The sequence below is a fragment of the Poromitra crassiceps genome, assembly GCF_964638095.1.
Source record: "Poromitra crassiceps genome assembly, chromosome: 6".
NCBI lineage: Eukaryota > Metazoa > Chordata > Actinopteri > Beryciformes > Melamphaidae > Poromitra > Poromitra crassiceps.
The window spans coordinates 60,359,741-60,373,196 of NC_139627.1; the positions used below are offsets into that span (position 1 = coordinate 60,359,741).

The window sequence follows — 13,456 nt, forward strand, 5'->3', positions numbered from 1 at the left end:
AGTCCTGTAAATATAGCTTTAGTTTAGGCGGAAATTGTACTTTGTGGTGATAGGAACATAGGACTCCATCACTTTTCTCTCATTTATCAGAAAAACTGAAATCCCTGAAAAATATACCATTACTGAATTGTCTAGGGTGCTATTGAACACTGACCAGTAGTTGTATGGAGATATCTGGTACAGTTCTATTGCAAATGAGATTTCTTTAGACATAGGCCTACTACCTCTTCACTGAAACAGTCAAATTATTGTATGTTATTCTGAATGGGGAATAAGTGGCATAAAAGCCTATAACTTGGGAATGCTCACTCTTTTCCTCGTCAGATTTGCTGAGGTATGAACCAGGTGGCTGCCCTACATCACCAAATAGTCAAAAAATGATTTATCTAAAAAGATAATGAATTATAGTCCTGTAAACATAATAATACATTTTATTTGGTGACACCTTTCAAAAACACCCAAGGTCATTGTACAGTGCATAAAAGAGACATGACATTCTAAAATATCATACATAAAAACAAGCATTGCAAACACCAGCATCATTAAAATACGACGAGCGTAGATATAAGAAAAGACAGGAGATACACACGGCAGGCGAATAACAGATTGAGTGCTGTATATGATTAAAGGTAGTAGGCCAATTTGAACAGGTGGGTTTTGAGGTGGGATTTGAATGTGGTGATGGAGTCAGACTGTTGGATGTGTGATGGCAACGAGTTCCAGAGTCTGGGTGCAGAGCAGCTGAAGGCCCTAGCACCCATGGTACTGAGGCGAGGGAGGCGGGACAGTCAGGAGGCCAGCTGAGGAAGAGCGTAGGGAGCGGAAAAGGGGGGTATTCCTGGAGGAGGTCAGAGAGATGGGTGGGTGCTAGGTTGTGTAGGGCTTTGTAAGTGAGCAGAAGGTTTTTGAAGTCAATCCGGTAGTGAATGGGAAGCCAGTGGAGTTGAATGAGGACAGGGGTGAGGTGGTCAGATGATTTAGTGCGGGTGATGATCCAGGCATTTGGAGTCTGTTGAGCAATTTGGTGGGTAGGCCAGAGAGAAGAGAGCTGCAGTAATTAATCTGGGATGTAACGTGGATCAGGATGAGGACTTTGGTGCTGTGTTGGGACAGGGATAGGCGGAGTCTGGAGATGTTGCGGATGTGGAAGAAAGCAGACCGGGTGATGTTTTTATGTGGGGTGCAAAGGAGAGGGTGCTGTTCAGAATGACGCTGAGGCTCTTGACTTGGGTGGAGAAGGGAACAGGGAAGCTGTCAATGATGATGTTTGGGGCAGTGGTGTTTTGAGCTTTGGAGAGGATGTTTTTGGAGCCGATGAGGAGGGCCTCGGTTTTACTGGCATTTAACTTCAGGAAGTTACTGCTCATCCAGCTCCTGATGTCCTGGAGGCAGGCGGTGAGGGAGGTGGGAGGAAGAGCGGTGGTGGGTTTGGTGGAGATATAGACCTGGGTATCATCGGCGTAGCAGTGAAACTGGACACCATAGTGTTGGAGGATTTTACCCAGGGGGAGGAGGTAGGTGATGAATAGGAGTGGACCCAATACTGACCCCTGGGTCAAATGGCAGAACACCCGGACGTGTGGTTCCCTAGTTGGACAAACTGTTGTCTGTCGGGAGGTAGGATGCAAACCAGGAAAGTGCAACACCAGTGATTCCAATGTTCGCCAGGTGCTCCACAAGTAGTGGGTGGGAGATGGTATCGAAAGCAGTGGAGAGGTCAAGGAGGATGAGGATGGTGAGGATTCCAGAGTCAGCTGCACGGAGGAAGTCATTATTTATTTTTAACAGGGCTGTTTCAGTGCTGTGATTAGGGCGGAAATCATATTGAAATGGTTTGTGGAGGTTGTTTGAGTCAAGGTGGGACTGGAGTTGGGCGGCAACCACCCTCTCAAGAGTTTTGGAGATGAAGGGGATGTTGGAGTTGGGACGGTATAGTGTTTGAGGTCAGATGGGTACTGTGGCCTATAAGTTAAGAATGCTCACTCTGATGATCATCATATTTGGAGAGGGAAATACCAGGTGGCTGAACTACATCACCAAATAGTCAGAATGTGGGGAACCCAATAAAATAAAGTTGATCTAAATTACAAGCCTCTAAAACATAGAAATACAAGGTGTAAATATTGGAAGTTTTATTGAAACTGGAACATTAATCCAAACTATAAATCAGTAGTATCTCCTGTCTTGACATGATGGAATAATACAAGTATAATAGTAATCATAATACATTTGTTTTATGGTAGCCCCAAATCTCAGTGCTTCATTTCATTTCATGAACAAAAACAGGAGAACAGACTAGAAAAAAAACCTGCTCATTTGACCTGGCATATGGACACTTGTTTCACAGCCAAAGTCCAAATATCCAAATATGAAATACAGTATCAGCCCTTTGTTGAACGTATTATGACCGTACCAGATTATTGTGCCAGTGTTTGGGAGTCTGGGGCACATTCACAAGCTTATACTCCATGGACTGCAATTGTAAGGCTTGCAAAAGACTGATGCAAACAAACTGTCTAAATATTGCTCAGTCTGTAGGCAGCCTGTCTATCTGGAGACAATCATGTTTAATATATCCTTAGTATCATTGTCCATTTGTCAGATTAAGCTATCACAATGTAAAAAAAAATCCTCTTCTGTGTATCATATTGTAACGTTTTTCCGAAGTATTTGGATGTTTCATTGTTGCTGCGCGTACATAAGATGTGTTTCAGTGAGAGGTCAAGTATATAGATACTAGAATGTCAAATGTCAGGTTCCTCAGATGTTTGGGGACACATTTTGACATTCTGCACAGCAGGTGCAGAACTCCGTACAGGGGAGGCCAACAGAGAGGCACTGGCACTTTCCACTCTTTTAACAGTTTGGATCTTTGCAATACAAGTAAGTAATGTCTCTCACTTCTGTAGGTGCTGGGGGTTTCCTAAATAGGACTGGTTTAATGGCTCCATCTCTGACAATCCATCCCTTGCCGATAGGACTCCATAACATTGGTTTGGGCATGTGACTGTGACACCATATTGCTGTCTGATACATTGCTCTTTGCACATGTTGTGCAAATGCATCCTCTGTTGGTGGCAAATTTGCAGAGGCTGCATATGTTGTTGATGCAATTATGAACCTCAGTTCATACAAGTTTGTGCACATCAGTCCATTTTCCTTTTTATTTTTTCCGTAAAGCAGAAGTGCAAATTATCTTGCGACTGGCAAAGACTCTTCCAAGCTGGCAGAGTCCAAAATGGGCCAGATCTTTGAGCTCACTGAGATGGGTCTTGAGTTTGGTGAATGCTGTTGTCTTTCCTATTCTGTACAAACTACTTGTTGTGTCACAGCCAGTGAGTGCATGACATGCTGGTAGACAGCAAGAGCAATGTATCAGACACTGATATGGTTTCACAGTCACATGCCCAAACCCCTGTTATGGAGTCCTATCGTCAAGGGATGGATTGCCAGAGATGGAGCCAACCAGTCCTATTTAGGAAACCCCCCAGCACCTACAGAAGTGAGAGACATTACTCACTTCTGTCGCTCGCAAAGATCCAAACTGTGGAGAGAGTGGAAAGTGCCAGTGCTTCTCTGTTGGCCTTCCAACATCTTATGCGCAGCAACAATGAAAGATCCAAATACTTCGGAAAAAGCTTACAATATGATACACAGAAGAGGAAAGAATGTAACATTGTGATAGCTTAATCTGACAAATGGACAATGATACTAAGGATGCAGTATATTAAACATGATCGTCTCCAGATAGACAGGCTGCCTCCAGACTGAACAATATATAGACAGTTTTGTTTGCATCAGTATTTTGCAATCCTTACAATTGCAGTAAATGGAGTATAAGGTTGTGAATGTGCCCCAGACTCCCAAACACTGGCACAATAATCTGGTAGGGTCATAATACGCAACAAAGGCCTGATACTGTATTTCATATTTGGATATTTGGACTTTGGCTGTGAAAAAAGTGTCCATATACCTGGACAAATAAGCAGCCACTTTTTATTTCTCTGTTCTGTTTTATTTTTGCCTTGGTTATTTTGTTTTCTAGTCCGTTTTTCTAGTCTGTTTTTGTGATTGTGTATTATGTATTATGATTACTATTATACTTGGATTAATGTTCCAGTGTCAATCAAACTTCCAATATTTACAGCTTGTTATTTCTGTTTTATGGTAATGGTAAATGGCTTGCATTTATATAGCGCTTTTATTTAAAGCGCTTTACAATCAGTAGGTACATTCACCTATTCATGCACCGATGGTGGCAGGTTAGGGTGCTGGCACACCATCAGGAGCAATTTACACTGTCTTCGACATGCAGACTGGAGGAGGTGGGAATTGAACCACTGACCTCTTTGATCCAAAACGATTAGTGGACAACCCGCTCTACCTCCTGAGCTACAGCCACTCCAGGTGGTTTGTAATTTAGATAATCTTTATTTTATTGGGTTACTCACATTCTGACTATTTGGTGATGTAGTTCAGCCACCTGGTATTTCCCTCTCCAAATATGATGACCATCAGAGTGAGCATTCTTAATTTATAGACTATTATGCCAGTGACCTAATTTGACTGTTTCAGAGAAGAGGTAGTAGGCCTATGTCTAAAGAAATCTCATTTGCAATACAACTGTACCAGATATCTCCATACAGCTACTGGTCAGTGTTCAATAGCACCCTAGACAACTCCGTAATGGTATATTTTTCAGGGATTTCAGTTTTTCTGATAAATGAGAGAAAAGTGATGGAGTCCTATGTTCCTATCACCACAAATTACAATTTCCGCCTAAACTAAAGCTATATTTACAGGACTATAATTCATTATCTTTTTAGGTAAATCATTTTTTGACTATTTGGTGATGTAGGGCAGCCACCTGGTTCATACCTCAGCAAATCTGACGAGGAAAAGAGTGAGCATTCCCAAGTTATAGGCTTTTATGCCACTTCCCCATTCAGAATAACATACAATCATTTGACTGTTTCAGTGAAGAGGTAGTAGGCCTATGTCTAAAGAAATCTCATTTGCAATAGAACTGTACCAGATATCTCCATACAACTACTGGTCAGTGTTCAATAGCACCCTAGACAATTCAGTAATGGTATATTTTTCAGGGATTTCAGTTTTTCTGATAAATGAGAGAAAAGTGATGGAGTCCTATGTTCCTATCACCACAAAGTACAATTTCCGCCTAAACTAAAGCTATATTTACAGGACTATAATTCATTATCTTTTTAGGTTAATCATTTTCTGACTATTTGGTGATGTAGGGCAGCCACCTGGTTCATACCTCAGCAAATCTGATGAGGAAAAGAGTGAGCATTCTCAAGTTATTGGCTTTTTTGTCACCTTTCCCCTATTCGGACTGGCCTAATTTGGCTCTTTTTCAGGGATTGGGGTAGTTCTAAAGAACAGCCAAAAAAACATCTTTTCCCCCAATTTTTTTTTTGACAACAATCAATTTCATTAATGGGAGACCCTAAAGATAAGAAAAATCATTGTTGTCATTTGTTCTACCTCGGGTAGGGGTATCTCAAAAACTAAAGCCTTTTTTGAGGACTTGCTGCTAGACTATAGTGTATCAGACTCAGAGAGAGATCTGCAGCATGCAGTAACATAGTGTATCAGACTCAGAGAGAGATCTGCAGCATGCAGTAACATAGTGTATCAGACCCAGAGAGAGATCTGCAGCATGCAGTAACATAGTGTATCAGACCCAGAGAGAGATCTGCAGCATGCAGTAACATAGTGTATCAGACTCAGAGAGAGATCTGCAGCATGCAGTAACATAGTGTATCAGACTCAGAGAGAGATCTGCAGCATGCAGTAACATAGTGTATCAGACCCAGAGAGAGATCTGCAGCATGCAGTAACATAGTGTATCAGACTCAGAGAGAGATCTGCAGCATGCAGTAACATAGTGTATCAGACCCAGAGAGAGATCTGCAGCATGCAGTAACATAGTGTATCAGACTCAGAGAGAGATCTGCAGCATGCAGTAACATAGTGTATCAGACCCAGAGAGAGATCTGCAGCATGCAGTAACATAGTGTATCAGACCCAGAGAGAGATCTGCAGCATGCAGTAACATAGTGTATCAGACCCAGAGAGAGATCTGCAGCATGCAGTAACATAGTGTATCAGACCCAGAGAGAGATCTGCAGCATGCAGTAACATAGTGTATCAGACCCAGAGAGAGAACTATGTTCCAACATGGGTATAGGTCTGGTCATTCCACCCACACCGCAATGACACAAATGTCTGATTGTTGGTTCACTGCTATTAATAGCTCAAGTCTTGTGGGTACTGTATTGCTTGGTTTTAGTGCTGCTTTTGATGTGATCGACCACAATATTTTAATTTCTAAAATTATTTGTTATGGTTTTAAACCCTCTGCGATTCTGTGGCTTAGGAGTTATCTGTCTGCCAGGTCACAGAGAGTATATTTTATTGGTGCTCTATCGAACAGTAGGGTCCTGGAATGTGGGTCCCTCAAGGGAGCTGTCTTGGACCTCTGCTATTTTTAATTTTCACAAACGACATGCCTTATGCACTTAGTAAGGCTAATCTGACAATGTACGCCGATGATTCAACTCTTTATTTTGCGGCCCCTACATGCGCAGAGCTCAACCAGGTTCTGTCTGAAGAGCTTGGCACTATTTATAACTGGATCAAGGCAAACAAACTCATACTTAACATATCTAAAACTATGTGTATAATTTTCGGTTCTAATCATGGATTGTCACACAATCCTAAAATGAGTTTACTGAGGGTCAAGCTATACGGCAAGTAAAAACTGTGAAGCTTCTTGGACTTTGGCTTGACAGTTCATTGTCGTGGTCCGAGCACAGGGTGGTTGCCCGAATGGGCAGAGCAGTTGTCATCACTAGAAAGTGTGCGTGATTTGTTACACCATAACTACTTCGACAAATTGTTTTTTTCATTCGGTCTGTGTCATTTGGATTATTGCTCTGTAGTATAGTCATCTGCGTCTAAAGGTCTACTAGCTAAGTTACAAGTAGCACAAAACAAGGCAGCTAGGCTGGTCCTGGGCTGCTCACCTAGGTCCAGCGTAGCTGACATGCGTACGTCTTACATGGCTTAGTGTTGAGAAAAGCTAACGGCCAACCTACTTATATATTTTCACAGAGTCATTCATACTCAACTCCTAAGTTTCTTTTCAACAACATAATTAGTGATTATAATTATAGTTCAGGGATTCATACACACTCCACCAGAGGGGCGAGTGGTGGTCAGATGACTTTACCCAGAAACAAAGACCAACTAGCCTACATGAAGAAAACCTACAGGTCCAGAGCCTCTTGGAATTGTCTACCATGCAATATGTGTTCCATCAAATGGAGGGTTGGTTTTAAAAGGATGCTCAGATCTACTCTCTCTCACACACACACACACACACACACACACACACACACACACACACACACACACACACACACACACAATGTTTGTCACATCACCTTTCCTTCTATGTTTGTTTTCTAAAGTATCCACCTTATTTTTGAATGCCCCACTGTAAAAAAGAATCGTGGGTACAAGGTCCGGTTTAACGTGACTCATTGTTGCCGCTTGCCATTTCCTTTGTTATACTCTGGCTGCAGACCGAATTATAAACCGGAAGCTGGAGTCCGTTATAAAAGTTATAAATATAGTCACGTTATAAACAACTAACCAACGCTGGACGTCCGTATGGAAACTCGAAATGTGTGTTACTCGAAATGGTTAAAAGTTAAATCAATTTGGTGGCGTTTTACTGCCATGTAACATAGCTAGCTAGCCGCTAACATTAGCCACAGTTAGTAGCCGACTACCCACAATGCATTACGTTATCCCAGCACCCGAACGACACGGCTGTAGAGCAGAATGGCTCTGCTGTAAAAGGGTAAAATCCTCATAGACGTTTTTTTTGTCGGGGGCTGGGGGGTTATCTAAATTGGTTACACCGGAAATAGAACCCATAGTTAACGTAAGGCAAAATGGCCGCCAAAAATAAGGTGGATAGAGTTGTACGGACCAGCTAGAGGACTAGCTGACCTGTCTTAGCTTAGAGTTGCTCCCCTCCCCCCCTTGTGTTTTGCGTGTCATGTGATGTGTATTTTGTCTTGGACTACAGGAAGACTAGCTGTCGTCTAGGCAGCAGCTAATGGGGATCCTTTTATTAAACAAATAATAAACAAATAGTGTATCAGACCCAGAGAGAGATCTTCAGCATGTAGTAACGTAGTGTATCAGACCCAGAGAGAGATCTGCAGCATGCAGTAACATAGTGTATCAGACCCAGAGAGAGATCTGCAGCATGCAGTAACATAGTGTATCAGACCCAGAGAGAGATCTGCAGCATGCAGTAACGTAGTGTATCAGACCCAGAGAGAGATCTTCAGCATGTAGTAACGTAGTGTATCAGACCCAGAGAGAGATCTGCAGCATGCAGTAACATAGTGTATCATACCCAGAGAGAGAGATCTACAGAGTGCAGTAACATAGTGTATCAGACCCAGAGAGAGACCTGCAGCATGCAGTAATGTAGTGTATCAGACCCAGAGAGAGATCTGCAGCATGCAGTAACATAGTGTATCAGACCCAGAGAGAGAGAGCTGCAGCATTAGTAGGGTCATCTGTGGCACTTCCGTGACCGTGGAGAGCGAAGGTCCGTTTCTCAATGGATTTGTCATCTAGGAGGGTTAATAAACAAATTTAGCCGGGGTGTATTTTTAAAAAAGGCGGGGAAAATATTTGAGAGACCAAAATCCAAAATGGCTGCTGTGGAAATGAACTTTTTAATGCTTTGACCTACAATGATGCACAATACATGGTTTCAGAGCTTATTCTGGTCAAGGAATACATATTTGGTGTTTATATAATGATTTGACCTATTTTTGACCTTCAAATCCAAGATGGCTGCCAATTTTGAGGCAGTTTTTTCAAAATCGTCATAGAGCCTTCATATTAGGCTTGAATGACAGGTCTTCTCATGATGAGTTGAATAATATACAGTATAAGTACACAGAAGTAATCTCTGAGGTCAATAAAGTCAATGTTTGTGTGTAAACAACAGTTGCTGATTTGCGCTTTCCCATTAAATAGGGTAGGCCACTGAGAATATGGTGTCCAGTTCATCCCATCACATTTTCATAATGAACCAAAAACAATTTTGCACTATAGCCTAACATAAAATAGTATTCTGTATGCAAAGCTAGCAAGGTTAGTTGCTTGAGCTGAATTTAAAGGTCAACTCAAAACAAACAATGAAATTAACTTTGAAATTAAAACTGAATCGGCTACTAAATATCATCAGCACACAGTAAAGGAAACTTGTCTTTGAACTCAGCTGACTGTCTAGTCCTAATCCCTGTTGTGCAATGTCCCTTTTCAGTGAAGTTTTAGTTTTTGTTAAGAGTATGGATTTTTAATCTTGACCTTGTTGGTAGGCAACGGCCCTTTTTCAGTCAAGCATTTTCAGATTAGCTCAGTCAGTCTGTGAAGCAGTCAGTGTCAGCACTTGCGCGAGCTCGCTTTTTCTCGAACTAATGTTAACATTACACACTTTAAGACACTTTGAGGATATCAACGTTATTCACTAGTCTAAAGATAGTTCTACCATCAAGAACATATAAAACAAAAGCAAAAACAATTTTTATTTGCAGAAGTCATCATTGATATTTGGTGTTAGCTAACGTTAGGTAACGTTATTATTTTTAGCTAAAGTTAATATTATCTGTCTCCACACGTCTGTCAACTGACATATGCATTTGCTTTTGAAAATAAACAGCCTGGCTTCCTTAAGCATAACTGAAGATTAAATAGAAATATAACATGACGAATGCATGTACCGATTGGTTGGCCCATCTTCCCAGGAGGTGGTGGTGTAAACATCATCAAATTTATCAACTCCTGACCAGTCTTGGGCTTTTAATTGTAAGCTGTCCCATTTGCCTTGATTTATTGTATCGGTGGGCTTGCAAGGCTTGTCACATTTTAGGACACATTCATAGGACATTGCAAATGCATATGTCAGTTGACAGAAGTGTGGAGACAGATAATATTAACTTTAGCTAAAAATAATAACGTTACCTAACGTTAGCTAACACCAAATATCAATGATGACTTCTGCAAATAAAAATTGTTTTTGCTTTTGTTTTATATGTTCTTGATGGTAGAACTATCTTTAGACTAGTGAATAACGTTGATATCCTCAAACAAAGTTTTTTTTTTTTTTTTTTTTTTATATATCCCCCCCCCCGATTTTTTATCCCATTTTTATCCCCCATTAGTGCTAACGTAATTTCTTTATCCTGGTTGCTACTCCACCCTCTGCCGATCTGGGGAGAGCCGAAACTGGCTCCATGCTTCCTCCGAGACATGGGCAGTTAGCCAGCCGCTTCTTTTCACCTGACAGGGGAAGCTTCACCGGTAGGACATAGCACGTGGGAGGTTCACACTATTCCAACCAGTTCCCCTCCCTCTGAACAGGCGCCCTTAACGACCAGAGGAGGAACCACATTAGCAACCAGGATATTGCATGTTTTTGGTGAAGGGGGTTCCTATATGAAGGAAACCCCCGGGAGGCACGGGGAGAACATGCAAACTCCACACAGAAAGGCCCTTTTGACGACCCCACCCGGGCGGTGGGCACTCGAGGACATGCGGACGGGCACGCATTCCTTCAGCGTTCACATCGTCCCAGGTGGGAATTGAACCCACGACCTTCGAGCTGTGAGGCGATAGTGCTTACCACTACACCACCGTACCTCCTTTTATATCCTCAAACAAAGTGTCTTAAAGTGTGTAATGTTAACATTAGTTCGAGAAAAAGCGAGCTCGCGCAAGTGCTGACACTGACTGCTTCACAGACTGACTGAGCTAATCTGAAAATGCTTGACTGAAAAAGGGCCGTTGCCTACCAACAAGGTCAAGATTAAAAGTCCATACTCTTAACAAAAACTAAAACTTCACTGAAAAGGGACATTGCACAACAGGGATTAGGACTAGACAGTCAGCTGAGTTCAAAGACAAGTTTCCTTTACTGTGTGCTGATGAAATTTAGTAGCCTAGGATTCAGTTTTAATTTCAAAGTTAATTTCATTGTTTGTTTTGAGTTGACCTTTAAATTCAGCTCAAGCAACTAACCTTGCTAGCTTTGCATACAGAATACTATTTTATGTTAGGCTATAGTGCAAAATAGTTTTTGGTTCATTATGAAAATGTGATGGGATGAACTGGACACCATATTCTCAGTAGCCTACCCTATTTAATGGGAAACCGCAAATCAGCAACTGTTGTTTACACACAAACATTGACTTTAATGACCTCAGAGATTACTTCTGTGTACTTACTGTATATTATTCAACTCATCATGAGAAGACCTGTCATTCAAGCCTAATATGAAGTCTCTATGACGATTTTGAAAAAACTGTCTTTTAGAGCTCAAAACTGGCAGCCATCTTGGATTTGAAGGTAAAAAATAAGTCAAATCATTATATAAACACCAAATATGTATTCCTTGACCATAATAAGCTCTGAAACCATGTATTGTGCATCATTGTAGGTCAAACCATTAAAAAGTTCATTTCCACGGCAGACATTTTGGATTTTGGTCTCTCAAATATTTTCCCCGCCTTTTTTAAAAATACACCCCGGCTAAATTTGTTTATTAACCCTCCTAGATGACAAATCCATTGAGATGAGATGAAATCCAACGGACCTTCGCTCTCCACGGTCACGGAAGTGCCACAGATGACCCTACTACATGTAGTAACATAGTGTATCAGACCCAGAGAGAGATCTGCAGCATGCAGTAACATAGTGTATCAGACTCAGAGAGAGATCTGCAGCATGCAGTAACGTAGTGTATCAGACCCAGAGAGAGATCTGCAGCATGCAGTAACATAGTGTATCAGACCCAGAGAGAGATCTGCAGCATGCAGTAACATAGTGTATCAGACCCAGAGAGAGATCTGCAGCATGCAGTAACATAGTGTATCAGACCCAGAGCGAGATCTGCAGCATGCAGTAGTAACATAGTGTATCAGACCCAGAGAGAGATCTGCAGCATGCAGTAACATAGTGTATCAGACCCAGAGAGAGCTCTGCAGCATGCAGTAACATAGTGTATCAGACCCAGAGAGAGATCTGCAGCATGCAGTAACATAGTGTATCAGACCCAGAGAGATCTTCAGCATGTAGTAACATAGTGTATCAGACCCAGAGAGAGATCTTCAGCATGCAGTAACATAGTGTATCAGACCCAGAGAGAGATCTGCAGCATGCAGTAACATAGTGTATCAGACCCAGAGAGAGATCTGCAGCATGCAGTAACATAGTGTATCAGACCCAGAGAGAGATCTGCAGCATGCAGTAACATAGTGTATCAGACCCAGAGAGAGATCTGCAGCATGCAGTAACATAGTGTATCAGACCCAGAGAGAGATCTGCAGCATGCAGTAATGTAGTGTATCAGACCCAGAGAGAGACCTGTAGCATGGAGTAACATAGTGTATCAGACCCAGAGAGAGATCTGCAGCATGCAGTAACGTAGTGTATCAGACCCAGAGAGAGATCTGCAGCATGCAGTAACATAGTGTATCAGACCCAGAGAGAGATCTGCAGCATGCAGTAACATAGTGTATCAGACCCAGAGAGAGATCTGCAGCATGCAGTAACGTAGTGTATCAGACCCAGAGAGAGATCTGCAGCATGCAGTAACATAGTGTATCAGACCCAGAGAGAGATCTGCAGCATGCAGTAATGTAGTGTATCAGACCCAGAGAGAGATCTGCAACATGCAGTAACATAGTGTATCAGACCCAGAGAGAGATCTGCAGCATGCAGTAACATAGTGTATCAGACCCAGAGAGAGATCTGCAGCATGCAGTAACATAGTGTATCAGACCCAGAGAGAGATCTGCAGCATGCAGTAACATAGTGTATCAGACCCAGAGAGAGATCTGCAGCATGCAGTAACATAGTGTATCAGACCCAGAGAGAGATCTGCAGCATGCAGTAACATAGTGTATCAGACCCAGAGAGATCTGCAGCATGCAGTAACATAGTGTATCAGACCCAGAGAGAGATCTGCAGCATGCAGTAACGTAGTGTATCAGACCCAGAGAGAGATCTGCATCATGCAGTAACTTAGTGTATCAGACCCAGAGAGAGATCTGCAGCATGCAGTAACAGTGTATCAGACCCAGAGAGAGATCTGCAGCATGCAGTAACGTAGTGTATCAGACCCAGAGAGAGATCTGCAGCATGCAGTAACGTAGTGTATCAGACCCAGAGAGAGATCTGCAGCATGCAGTAACTTAGTGTATCAGACCCAGAGAGAGATCTGCAGCATGCAGTAACATAGTGTATCAGACCCAGAGAGAGATCTGCAGCATGCATAGTGTATCAGACCCAGAGAGAGATCTGCAGCATGCAGTAACGTAGTGTATCAGACCCAGAG

General features: G+C 42.2%; 1 protein-coding gene across 1 annotated transcript in view; it reads left to right on the plus strand.

Moving 5' to 3' along the window:
• The window catches only part of LOC310778001 (netrin-G2-like), a gene marked incomplete at both ends in the record, with an annotated part of 48,119 nt that overhangs the window by 28,770 nt on the left and 5,893 nt on the right, over positions 1 to 13,456 (plus strand). The window lies entirely within an intron of this gene.